The sequence below is a fragment of the Ursus arctos genome, unplaced genomic scaffold (assembly GCF_023065955.2).
Source record: "Ursus arctos isolate Adak ecotype North America unplaced genomic scaffold, UrsArc2.0 scaffold_2, whole genome shotgun sequence".
Classification (NCBI taxonomy): Eukaryota; Metazoa; Chordata; class Mammalia; order Carnivora; family Ursidae; genus Ursus; species Ursus arctos.
In genome coordinates this window covers 42230800-42243075 of record NW_026622874.1, presented here as the reverse complement: position 1 = coordinate 42243075, position 12276 = coordinate 42230800, and the positions used below count along the sequence as shown (strand labels likewise).

The window sequence follows — 12276 nt, the reverse complement described above, 5'->3', positions numbered from 1 at the left end:
AAAATGGGTCTTCTGAATCAAGCATTCTATGAAGTTTACAATATAATATCTTAGCACTTGTAAAAATGCAAGATAAAGTAGGAAAATGTTGCAAATGTTGTCCTGTGCTTGATTTAAAGGATGCTTAGAATTAGAGTCACAAGATATGGGTCTGAATCCCATGTCTTTAAGCATGTAGTCTTTAGGGAACTGTGCTTAGTATCACATTAGACAAAAACATATAGCTATGTACATCTGTCTTATAAAAATATAAACTTCAGACTAAAATAACTCAGGGCAGCATGCAGTAAACTACAGAGTTTCATACCAAGTAAATATTTTTGTTTTATAAAAATAAAGAGTAAGTGGAAATAGGAGCTTATATGAGTGCACACCTTTCCCTTACCAATTAGGGAAGATGCTACAATTTACCTGATCCTCCCAGACATATGACAACCCATAGCCATATTTATAGCTGTTATGTCTGTGACAGCTGTTTTTCAGCAGTGTCATTACTCTGGACAAAATTGCAAAGGAAGCTCTCACCTCATCACTTACGTTACACATTTAGTACATACTTACTAGCAACTGCTTGCCTTTTGACAGTTTACCATAGTAACCAAATCTTTCCCTTTCCTTCCAAACTGTTCTTACCAAATCATACATGATAGATAGATAGATAGATAGATAGATAGATAGATAGATAAATGCTACTGTCAACTAGATGCTCATCTAACAATCTGAACAAAGTAAAAATAAAGTACAAAAGAAGAGTTAAATTCCAGTTTTTCCAGGAGACATATGTAACTTAAAAGGAATTCCTCAACGCAAAGGGAGTTTGATTGAATGGGTAATTGAGCCAAATGTTACGTCTAAATGAGTCCTTGCCTACTTGGATGTTCTTCCTTAATATCACCAACTTTCCACCAAACAACCCCCACAATTCTTCAACATAATATTCATAGCAACAGATTCCAAGAAATAAAGTTGGTTGGACATTTCAGTCATTCACTATTCACACACTATTTTTGACCTTAAGGGATAATTCCCTTACAAATGCTACATTAAAGAAAGTAACTTTTGGAATAGTAAACTGATTTGAAGCATTAAAAGATTAATCCACGGATAATCTAGAAGCAAAAAGCACAAAAGTACAAAAAAAGAGATAAAACTTTTGTTAGTTAAAAGCACCATAAATGCAATCCAAAGACAACTTGCAAACTGAAAAAAAAATGCAATTTTTAAAATGTCAGAATGTTCATAATTTTAGAATATGAAAAACCTCTATAATTCACTAAGAGAAAAATAGTCATCTCTGTAGAAAATAAGAGTACAGGGATGTATTTTATATATGAATGAACACACAAATGGGCAATAGATACATGAAAATGTGCAATTCTGTTAGTAATCAAAAACTGAAAATTAAAATGAACTGCTAGTGACAAAACCACGTATCTCTTAAAAGCACACATTTTGGAGACAGAGAACACAGATTAAAGGCCTGGTTCCACCACTTAGTACGGCATCACCAACATTTCACTTAATATCTTTGTGTCTCCGTTTCCTCATCCTCAAAATGAGAATACTGTTGACCCTTGAACAACACAGCGGTTAGGGATGCCAATCTTATGCATAGATGGCAAATGCACATAGAACATTTGACTGCCCTAAAACTTAGCCACCAGTAGTCTACCATTAACCGGAAGCCTTGCCAATAGCACAAACAGTCGATTAACACATGTATTGTATATTACATATATTATATACTGTATTCTTATAACAAAGTAAGCTAGAGAAAAGAAAATGTTATTAAGAAAATGATAAGGAAAATACAATTACAGTACTATACTGTATTTATTGTGGAAAAAATGCACATATAAATGGACTCCTGCAGCTCAAAGGCATGCTAGTCAAGAGTCAACTATACTAATAAAATCTATCTATGGTAGGAAGCCTCCTGGAGCATGAATGGTTCTCATATCCTGGTATTCACAGAATAGGGTTGATCTGTGTAACGAAGAGGATATTGTGGAAGTTACAGGGTGGGACAGCCAGGGCTATGTCACAAAAGACATTGTGGCTTCTGCCTTGCTCTCTTCTGCCTTGCTCTCTTGTCAATGTTTTCTGGGGGAAGCCAACTGCACATCATAAGGACACTCAAGTAGCCCTAAGGAAAAGTCCAAGAGGTAAAGAACCATGTGAGTAAAGAGTGAGCCACACCGGGAGCAGATCTTCCAGCCCAAGTCAAGCCCTCAGGTAACCGTAGTCCCAATGGACGTCTTCACTGCAGCATCATAAATATCCTGATATTACTTCTCTCAAATTCTTGACCCACAGAAACTGTGAGATAATAAATGTTTATTGTTTGCACCACAAAGATTTGGGGTTGTTACACAGCAATAGACAACTAACACATTACTTTATAAGGTTGTGATGAAAAGTAATTGAGCTAATCTACAAAAAGCGCTTTAGAACAGTAGTCCGGGGCACCTAAGTAGCTCAGTCAGTTAAGTGTCTGACTCTCGATTTTGACTCAAGTCATGATATCAGGATTGTGAAACCAGGCGTGGAAACTGCTTAAGATTCTTTCTCTCTCTCTCTTAAAAAAAAAAAAAAAAGTAGTCCTTGCACATAGTAAGTGCTTTATAAATGTTAACTGCCACTATTAGTATAACTATAATAATAATAATAATAATAAATATAGTTCTTAATATTATTTTTCATTTGCCCAAGGGGCAAGAGTTAAAGGAATATTGCCCGTTTTTGCAAAAGTAAGTTATACATTTCTGAAGAGCAAATTGGCATTGTGTACTGAAAATCAGAAAACTTAAACTAGTGATGTACTATATGCTGACTAACTGAACATAATAATAAAAAAAAGATTACTAAAAAAAAAAAATCAGAAAAGGACACATACTATTTAACCTAGACATTACACTAGGTAATCATTTAAAGCTTACGACAAGTTCAAGAAAACCTCTTTTATAATACTGAGTTTTATTTATTTATTTATTTATTTATTTATTTATTTATTTATTTATTTATTTCAGTCCTGGACAAAACTCAGTCAGAGTGAGCTGAAAAACAAAAAATACTGAATACACAACCCAAGGAGGAACTGATTTCATCAAAATTACTAATCTATGATTTCAGAATATTACAAATTTCTTTCCCTTATTTTCAAACACATATACTTCGAAAATTTGTTGGAAAGAACTTAGCTCAGCTCATTACATTCACCTTGGTGATTTTTAAAAATAGCTATCACTTTTTAAATTTGCCTTATTTTTCATTCTTCATTGGAAGCTGAGTTAACATTCAAGAAGGAAGTAGCCACTGACTGATCATCAGTTTTAGTCTCTGTGAATATAGGGATACAGCATAGCTGATGGCTTAAATGAGGACGTGGCACCAATGAATAACACCAGTTACTGTTATATTAAAAGATTAAATGGCATTTGTCATGGGTTATAAAATAAAACAATATGCCAATTGCACAATTTCATAAATTCATATACACTATCTTTTACCAACCTAATGATATTTTAGTGCACATAAACAAATTATTATAGTCTATACAAACATAACTCCTAGTCATAATTAAGTGAGTAACACATTCCCTGCTTAGATATCATCATTCACTAATGTTTTCATGGCATTAATTACACTTGATAATTTGGACCTTGTGGGAAAAAAATGTAAACATTTAAATCTATAAATAAATTTAAAAACAACCATTATCAGAAAATCACCGTCTAGCTAGTATTATGCTTCTATATAAAAATGAAATATAATTCAGTATACATGAATTTTTATTAATAAAATTGTTACCCTACTTTAAGGAATTCCATATATTACTTATTCCATTTGTATTGACCTTCATTTTGATATAATTTCTAGTAAGGACTCTGGTTGGATAATACATATACACAGCATATCTATGTATCTCATGTATCTAGTCTCATACAGCTAGACATTTTGCTTCTTTCTACATTTATTATAATAATAAATAAAACTGCAATAAATGTCCTTTTACTTAAATGTTGTGTGCAGCTCATATTATTTCCTCATGAAACCTTCATGTAATTGTGTAAACAGATGTTAGTGCCTACATGACTAGTGAAGGAGACAGACAAGGGAGAAGCACAGTAGGAAAGAACTGGGTTTTCCCTACACAGGCAGAAAAACTGTAGATTTTTTTTTCCTTTTTCATTATATCATATATTGTTGCACATTTATATTTTACTGAGTTATAGTAATACTTCTGAACATTGTTACTGGATCTTTTAAATTTTTAAAACTTATACTATAGCCTGTATACTTTTAGTAATAAGATACTATGAATCTATGTTTTGAGGCAATGTTAGATAAACATCCCATGATAATGTTCTAGCATTAGGATACTATAATATCCTTGTATTAGGATCTCATTCTTTCAGGGTTAAAAATCATATTTTAAGAGACTTTCAATACAAAAGTAATTACTCCGGGGATAAAGATATTATATTAAATCATGAAAACTTTACCTAAATAGGTCTATCAGATTGACTAAATTCATCAATCAAAATCTGATGAGACTAGCGCATAATTGAAATCATGAGTTTTGATATATATGGAGGGTGGCAAGGGCAGGGGAGGAGGATCATAAGGTCATAGCTGAAGCTCTACACGGAAAGAACAGGCTCTGTTAGAGTGGAATTCTTGGGCAGAATGTAAAAGTACACTGGCTCACTGGTTAAAAAAAGGGTGAGGTAAAGAAAATGAGAAAATCTGCCATTAGAACAGACAGCTAGTCCATCTGATTTATCATTATACCACTGGAATCTAGACTAACAAATTGTTCACAGTAGGACTCAATAAAAATGTTTTGAATGAGTAAATGAGAGTGAAAGAGGATAAATCTATTCTTCCTTATAAATCATTGTTATCAAGAAACTACGTTAGACCGAAAATCATAGACCTAGGATATGATAGAATATGCCTGGCACTTTCCAAAGACAGAAGAAGAAATATGCTACTCTGGCTTTCAGAACCATGAAATTGAGTCTTGGGGAAATACAAGAATATAAGAAAATTAATAGAGAAAAACATAAAGATGCTTTGAGTTAATTAAATTTTAAGTGGTCCACAAGAAAATGGTTTGAAATACCTAATATTCAATGGCAATTTAATCAAGTGTCAAAGAGAACAAACTGGAAAGCTGGTTTGGCAATTTAATAGACACATATTAAAATTTTAAAAGCTACAAAAAAAGTAAAGCAAATAAGTTACCAATTTTTATTTATTAGGAAGAATGAAAGAAAAGAAAATATTTCACTTAAAAAATAATTCACACCAATGTTACTTTTTTAGTTTTGATTAAATGAATCATGGTTATATAAGAAGTTAACATCCTGGGAAGCTGTGCGATGTGAAGGGTATATGGGAATGCTCAGTCCTGTCTATACTAATCTTCTATCTAAATTATTTCAATAAAAAATGAAAAAGCAAATGCAATGGAAAATGAAATATTGATTTTTTAATTATTTTTTTAAATTTTTTAAAGCTTTATTTATTTGAGAGAGAGAGAGGGAGTGAGAGAGAAAGAGAGCAAGAGCGCATGACCAAGGGGAGGGGCAAAGGGAATGGGAGAAGCTGACTCTCTGCTGAGCAGGGAGCCTGACTTGGGCTCCCTCCCAGGACCCTGACATCATGACTTGAGCAGAAGCCTTAACCAACTTAACCAACTGAGCCATCCAGGTGCCCCCAAAATATTGATTTAATACTGAATTGTAAAAATACAATTAAAAAAGACATTTTGGGACAATTGCCAACATTTAAATATGAACCAGAACCATGAAATTATTTAACACTCTTAAGGATGAAAATGTTATGCTGGGTATATAGTAGAATGTCATTCTTTGGAAAAGCATGCTGAAGTTAAAAGTGTGTGTGTGTGTGTGCACGCGCATATGGAGAGAAGATTAAGCAAATGTGGGAAACTGTTAATTGCTGAATGCAAATGGAGGGAATACAAGTTTTCATTGTATAATTTTTAAGCTGCATGTTTCATTTTTTTGTAAAGTAAAAAATAATGAAGAAAGAAAAAAACTTAAAGACTCCAAATTGTGCTGGTCTTGAACATGGCCTTAGGTTAAGTGGTTTCTCATGATTTCAACAATAACACAAAAATCAAAGAGAATATTTTCATCTGAAAATGGAGAATTTTCAAAGTTGGGTATTTCATCTTTTGAAAATATAGGAATTCAAAGCATTATGTTCTTAAGTAGGTTGTAAGAATGAAATTTAAACTGATATCTATGTGGGTGTTATATGGGAAATGAAGAAATTATTCAGCATGAAAAACTCACACCTTACCATTTGGTTAAAGTCAAGCATTGCACATACATATGTTATTTAAAAACAGCTAACATAATTTCCAATATTTATATTACTTGGAAATATTTTTCCACTCTCTTTTCTGGGTAGAAAAAAGTGAAGCATTGGGATATCTTGTGTTTTAGCAAAAAAATTAATAGTGAATAAACTGAGACAAGACCTTCATTTTTTAGTCAAATCATTTCTCCAGGATTTGTGTGTGTGTGCACATGAACACACACATATGTGTGTGTATTTTAAACAATATTGTTTTTATAATGGTAGTCATGACTACCTACTATAAGAAATATGTTTATAGAATATTGTCATGATATTGTTAAAAATACTTTCGTCTATACTTTTAACTTGTATTGCAATTGAAATCTTTTTTATTTTTTTTTTAATTCCCAGAACTCCTACTGTTCTAGTATAATGAATCATTCTTCTAGGCATGTTTTAGTTGTGAAGTAGAGAGAATTTCATTCAGTCAAACACTTTACTATTGAGGTATGATTCTTCCTTTCATTCATGAACTTTAATTCAAATTCTGTTATTCATGAAATATCATAGTCAAAGCATGGAAAATAAAATTCATAGAAAATTCACAATTTACAGATTGATTTTTACATTCTTTGACTTTTACATTTTCTACTCATAGAAATTTATTTATAAATTAATTATTAACATTCTTTTCTGCCACCTGTGGGTGAAAATTTACCAATTTGATTTTTATGTCTTCTTATATCTGTTAAAATGAGGTAGAAAATTTTCAAGGACCCAGTATTTTGAAAGAAAATTAGTTGACAAATCAAAGGCAATTGAATATTCACTCACAGATGATATAACCCTTTATCTGGGAGGTAAAGATAGAGTGGCAACCTAAATTTAGCAATTGATTTACTCATATAGCAGGGCCTTATCTCCCACTGATTTTCTGAGTAACTTCATCTGATGAGACAAATAGCAAACTTCTTTTAGATTCATCTAATTGGAGAGCTCAGTTTATTCTTTAAGTTCATTCAAGGCCTTCCAGTAAAAGAGTTCTTTTCCTAATAAAGTACATTTTTTTCCTGATGTTTCTTTTGTTTTGTGTTTTGTTTCTCTTTTTAACAATTTCTGGACTATAGAGTAAGGAAAGAGATAAGGGTTTGGTTTTATTCTGATTAAAATTTTCTCTATAGAAACATGTCTGAAAGCTGAACTGTTATAATGTTTTGCTTTTTTTATCCTGGTTTTGCCACTAACAGGAGAATATCTGTGAAGGGTTCAACAATGTGGATCTCTTTTGTCTAGGTGATTTCAGATCAGATATATGACCTTGGAGAGACTTTACTAGAATTGCTAGTCCCGCAAGAGGCTGCCAAAGAATTCAAGATGTTACAAAACCACATTTTTATATTAGTCATAGCTATGGAACACTGCCATTACTTCTTCCTATGTTTCAGTACCAACTGTCACTTCTTAAAAAAGAAGTGTATTGATAAAAAATATTTCTCACTGGAAAAGAGATTTAACATAACCAAAGCTATAGTACCATTTGACTTTTGTTCTACAGAGGTTGACAAAAAAATAATCCACCAGAAAGAATCTTTTAAAATAATGATATGGTAAAAAGAATGCTGGCATCGATATACTGGAAAGAGGAAACTAGTGAGTTCAGGCTGACACTGGAGGCACGAAGTTGTATCAGCCTACTATACCACACAAATGGTCATCACTACTGTAAATGTGCTGGGGAACAGGAAGACTAGCCATAAGCATATAGGCAGAACTCAAGGATACCCAGGAAAGAAGGAAAGGGGAGTGTTTTCACACAGTCATGATCATGGCATGAACTAGGGTTGTGTCAGTGGGTAAGCTTGGGATACTCAAGGAGTCTAACCTATAGGACTTGATGGATTGAATGCAAATGACTGAAGAATGATTCATAGTTTTTTGGCTTGAGTTCTAAGTAGATGGTGTTGAGAAGAATGGACAAAAACAGATTTTAAGTTGGGAAAATCAATAAATATTTCTAGATATCTTAATTTTGAGACAGCTGTTAGAAACCTAATAAGAGATATTGGCTATAAAGTTAGAGATACAAGACTGAAGCTCATAGTGAATACTGAGGGAGAGATTTAATTTTGGAAATCATAGAAATGAATGAGATACCCTAAGGAAAAAGTATGTAGGGAATACTGTAGAAAATCTTATGTAAATAATATGGCAATTTTATATCTCAATTTTCATTGCTTACCCCTTTCATTTATTTTTGTAGTCTTACTGCACTCCTTAGGATTTCCAGGAAAATGCTAAGTAAAAGTGGTTTTGGTAAGCATCCCTGTTTGTACCTAATCTTAAAGGCAGACTTTCAATACGTGGTCATTAAATATTCTTTTTTCCTCTAGGTTATTGTGTAGATAATTTTCCTTAGGCTAAGGAATGTTTTCCTTGTAGCTTTCTAACACTTTATCTTTCTTTATTTTTCTTTTTTGCAAATTGTAAATGGATACTGAATTCTCTCTCAAAAACTTTTTTTGTATCCATTGAAATGATACTATTTTCTCCTTTGACATCATGATCTATTTCTGAAATAATTTCAATTTGGTGATGATATATTATTTTTTAAATACATTACTTTGTTGTTTCACTAATATATTTTATATAATTTTTCAACTATGTTAATCAATTAAATTGGTCTCTAATCATTTCAAATGTTATCGTCAATAAGTTTTGCATCATGGCTAGGTCAGCCTTATAAAACGAGTTAGGAAGAGATCTTTCTTTTCCTACTCTCTGGAAAATATGTGAAAGCTAACTAAATGCTTTTTGAATATCTATAATAAGCTGTTTGTAAAACATCACGAGCAACCCTCACTTTTCCTGGAAATAAAGATAATATAGATTTGTTAGGAGAATGAGAAATAGGTACTCAAGATTCATGATAATCATCAATTTGATAGGTACCTATTACTAGTGGCTCATGTTCTTTTGAGTATCTTTTTAATTCTAACAACCCTATGAGATAGTTTCTTTTTACTATCCACACTTTATATATCAAGGAACTCAAGTTGAGAGAAATTTAGAAGCCAGAGGTCATGTACTTACTATATAGTAGAATGGAAATTCGACTGATGATGGTCTCATTCCAGAATTTGCACTAACGATCTCTTAGACAAATTTATTGTAAAAAGGAAAATTGCTGAAAGTAAATTTTCCTATCAGCCAGTTTGAGTTTATTTTCTTTTTAGGAAATTTGTGGTGATTAAAATAATCAAACTATCTATGAAGTATATTTTTATGTTATTGAATCTCATTAAAATTTGCAGTGGTTTATATTCGGAAATTCTGTATCATAGTTATTATTCTACTGAGGATATTTTCTATCTCCAGACTTACTATTTTTACTTTCCTCTCTTGGTGAAATGAGTAAGAATATATCTTTTCTGCTGCTGAAATCATGCCCATATAGACTTTTTTCTTGTAACTCTCATCAAAGTGTAGAAGATTATTTTAATTATAATTAGTAATATAACAATTCATTCAAGTGATATTGTAAGAATTCAATAGTTTAATGAAGTTGTCATTTTGTTCAGAAGAAAAGGATACATATATGAAATGACTGGTAGATGTGCATAAAGTAATAGTTGCTAGGTTGCTATATTGTTTTTCTTTTTAATATTTTAAAATTTAATATTTTACATACTCAAATTTTGAAGTTTCTTCTTTTCATCTTGAAAAACATGGATTTACTTCTAAAAAAATATGTAAATTATAGTCGTGGTAGTAGTTCCACAATTTAGGGTGTACTGAAGAGGCTATTTAAATAAACAGAAATAAAGTAATATCATTTTATATCCTGTATAATTGGAATTGTGCTATTTAATGCTCATGAAAACACAAAGACAAAAAATATAATGAATATTATCAAATGAATATTGGTTTCATATTAAAGCAATTATTATTTTATTACAAATCATATCAGTTATCTATTACCAAATAATAAATGGCTACAAATCTCAATAACTTTAAGCAACCAATACTTAATTTCTCAAAATTCTGTATGTCAGCATGGCTCTTTGGGTTGACTGTGGATAACGTGGAATCTAGAGAGGTGGGGGGCCTGGGATGGATAAGCGTCACTTTCCATGTGATTTTTCAACCTTAGGGAGGCTAAATTGAGATTCTTTACATGCAGTTCTCTGGGTAGTTTTCCAGTGAAGCGAAAGCAGACTTTGAAGACTTAGCCTCTGAAGTCATACAATGTAACTTTTGTCACATTCTATAGGTGAAAGCACGTCATAAGACCAGCCTGTATTCAAGTGGTAGAGAACTACATTTCACCTCTTCAAGGAATAAGCTGCAAGATCCCATCAACACTGGACAAACACAGGGAACATGGTTCATCGAAGACCATTATTTTAACAATCTACCACACAAACTAAGTGCCAGCTTAATACACTGTCTTTTGAAAGGTAGAGTCTATAATCTTTTAACCTCATGCTGAGATGTGAAATATATTATATTGGTTTAAGAGCCTCATACATCACCCCAAACTGTTTTATGACATTTTAATGAAACTAGGATGCTTTTATCTTTTTATAATATAAAAAAAGAGTTCCTCTGAGATGTAATCTCAGCCTAAAAGAATACAGACATCATTAAAAGGAATTTCAGCAGGTGCCATAAATAAGAAATATTGTTTTAAACTATCAGGATAGAACTTTTAACTATCCCACTCATTTCAATGGGTTTATCAAAAAAATGGTAAGATAAGAATATGAAGAGAATCAATGCAAATAGTCTTTGTAATTTTTTATTTGTAAAGGTGGACTGTTTTAGTGAGTTCGATCTATCTGTTGTAAACCTATTGAGGGCCTGTTAAGAAGGAGAAAGAACTAAAGTCTATTCTGAACTTCAGTTATAACACATTCAAAATTACAAATTGTCTTCCTAAATACATACTGTTTTAGGGTCCACATTTGATATCCATTTATTGAGCACCTAATATGTTCCAGATATTATTTAATACTTACTGCTAATCCTAATCAATGAAATAGAGACATCACATATATTATACATAAATTAACAGAAGAGAAAAATGGGGCTCAGAATACTAACTTGGCTACCTAAATCTTAAGTGGTTAAATTCACATTTTTAGGGCTTATGTCATTACTGCCTTCCTAAAAATTATATCATAATAAGTCATTATCAGGTATAAAATTTTTACAAAAATATTCCTTTTACTAAATAATAATAAAAAGAAGGCAGCTTAGTTGCAAAGGTTTTTTAGATAAACAACTCGTATTGCTTCAATGCTAATTACATATGTAACAGGGAGTACACGGAGAATTTGCACATATTTTCCATTAAATTTCACAAAGACATTTACAAAGCAGGTGCTCTTATTTTTAATTTTCAGTTTAGAGAACAGGTTTTTTTAAAAAAAAACAAAAACCATAGCACCATCATCACAAACCATTTAAATCAGTATTAGTACTTAAAACAAATTTCCAAACAAATACTAAAATGCAGCCACAGTTAAGAGCCATCGCTTTGTTTGCTATACATTTTTAGAGAAAACTGATGCCATTAGAAGCAAGAGTGAAAAGATAAAAAACAGCGAACTGGGTTGCAATAATTTCATGGTTTTCTTGATATTATTTAGAAATTTCTTAGTGTTTATAATTTTTCATTTAAATATCATATGCAATAGGTAAGCATTTTAAGATATGTAAACACAGATGAATACATTTTGCTAACACTTAGTTAAAATGATTTACATTTTAATGATGTTTGCAACTTTAAATTATTAAGGTGAAATGTTAAAAAAAACAAGGATGTTATTTCTTTTAAACGTACATAAATTACTGGGTGGATCAAAATTAGTTCCTACAGAAACATTTTAGAAAAAAATAACGTATCATCTTACCGTTCAATTTCCTAACAGTTTAAAG

The 12276-nt window shown here is 31.5% G+C and overlaps 1 protein-coding gene across 3 annotated transcripts in view; it reads right to left on the bottom strand.

Moving 5' to 3' along the window:
- The window catches only part of KCNT2 (potassium sodium-activated channel subfamily T member 2), a 346348-nt gene that overhangs the window by 137943 nt on the left and 196129 nt on the right, over positions 1–12276 (bottom strand). The window lies entirely within an intron of this gene.